At 35.0% G+C, this 1800-nt stretch overlaps 1 protein-coding gene across 2 annotated transcripts in view; it reads left to right on the forward strand.

The window, feature by feature from the left end:
* Nucleotides 1-1800, forward strand: part of ARHGAP15 (Rho GTPase activating protein 15) — a 948827-nt gene that overhangs the window by 281667 nt on the left and 665360 nt on the right. The window lies entirely within an intron of this gene.

Raw genomic sequence — 1800 nt, forward strand, 5'->3', positions numbered from 1 at the left:
GTGTATAAATATATGAATGATAGTGGTATTCAATGGACTTCCTTGTAAGCATATGGATATTATCCTTTCACTCACAATGTCCTACTTCAAGACAGATCTAGAAATGACTTTTTTAATTATGAAAACAACCCTATTTTTCCTCACCTTTTCTTCTCTGGGGTAATATATCATATCATCATATAACTCAAAATGACCCATGCTGGTCCATCTCATCTCTCCAATGCCTAGTATGTCAATATTTATGCATTCCATGTTTTCCTTAACAATATCTAATTTTCCTACATTCATGGTTCTCACATTCCATGTTCCAATCACTAGTGTCTGCTTACAACTGTTCCTCTTCCTTTGTATTTCCATACTTGAAAGTTCTACTTTGTTGCCCTCTCTATTAGTCTGTTCTCTTGTACATAGGGTTTTCAGAGGCCTACTATTTCAGAAGTGGATGGCCAATCCTTCTTCCAATTCTGTCTAAATCTGAATGTTCAGATTTAGAGGAGTATCTGACAGGCAAGCAATTTATAGAACAGTGAAAGATAAATCCCTCATTGTGGAGTTAACCATTAGTTATAGTGTTGTCCCTGCCCTCTGCCCAGTGTCTAGACCCACTTATTTCCCAGCTCCACCCTCCACAAGGATACCCCTTCACTTCTACCGAATCCCTTCAGCGTTTATCTTCCACTGCCCAACCCTTGACAATAATCTTGTATATGATTACTTAGAATGCAACTGGACGTACTAGCAGCAAAACTGTTGTTTATAGTGTATTGTTGGTGTTCCTGTTAAGTGTTGACATGTTAGAACTGATTCATAGTGAACCTGGCAGTGGGTTTTCAAAGGCTATAAATTGCGTGGCAGGAGATTTTTTTCCCCCCTTCAGAGCAGCTGGTTGATTTGACCATCTTGCCTTTAACTAGGTAGCACAAATCCTTGTCCAATAGGCCATCAGAGCAAATGGAATAGAAAAAACTATATGTTAATTATTCCAGTTTTAAACCATGAACAGCACACAACAACATGACAGGAAGGTTAGGTGGATAAATCTATAGGGAGTTATGCTTCTAACCCAAATATGGCACCTCTGTATTTATTTAATTCCAACAGTGACTTTACAGGAGAAAGACGAGCAATCTCCTCCTATTGTGATTTATAATCTCTGAAAACTTACTGGAGCATCAATATGAGTCAGCTTTGACTCTACAACAATAAGTTGAGATCAAAGTGTGATACAAATTAAGCAAACATTTTAGTAAAAAGTAAGAAATATCCACTTTTAAAAAATATTTCTATTTCACCATATCCTAAAAAGAAACTAAAACAAACAAACAAATAAAACCCAAACAGAGCCAGAACAAAAAATGTTGACCGTAGAAAGAACAAAGAAATAAAACACTTATAAACTAAGATATATGCTGCTGCTGAAACTCTTACATGGTTCTGATAATCCTGGAAACCAGCATAAAAGAAAAGGACAATACCTTTTAAGAGGCAAAATATTTTTCTAGAAAATATTATTAAATACTATCTCATAGTATCCCTTTCATGTTAGAATAATGCAAATGAGTTTTAATTTTCATGATTTCTGAACAGAAGGATTTTTAATAGAAAAATGAATACATAGTATTAAAATATACCACTCAAGAAAGAAGAATCCCTTAGTTAAGCTAAATAAATACTCCAATGGGATAAACATTTATCCTACACTCTACCTGTTTTTGAGAATAAACAGCAAAGAATTGAATCAGGCTGGGGGGGTAAGACTGAGAAAAACTGGATGAAATATTTTTATGGCATTGAAGTCTA

The sequence above is a fragment of the Elephantulus edwardii genome, unplaced genomic scaffold (assembly GCF_000299155.1).
Source record: "Elephantulus edwardii isolate Elephantulus edwardi_28Jun2011 unplaced genomic scaffold, EleEdw1.0 scaffold00010, whole genome shotgun sequence".
Taxonomy (NCBI): Eukaryota; Metazoa; Chordata; class Mammalia; order Macroscelidea; family Macroscelididae; genus Elephantulus; species Elephantulus edwardii.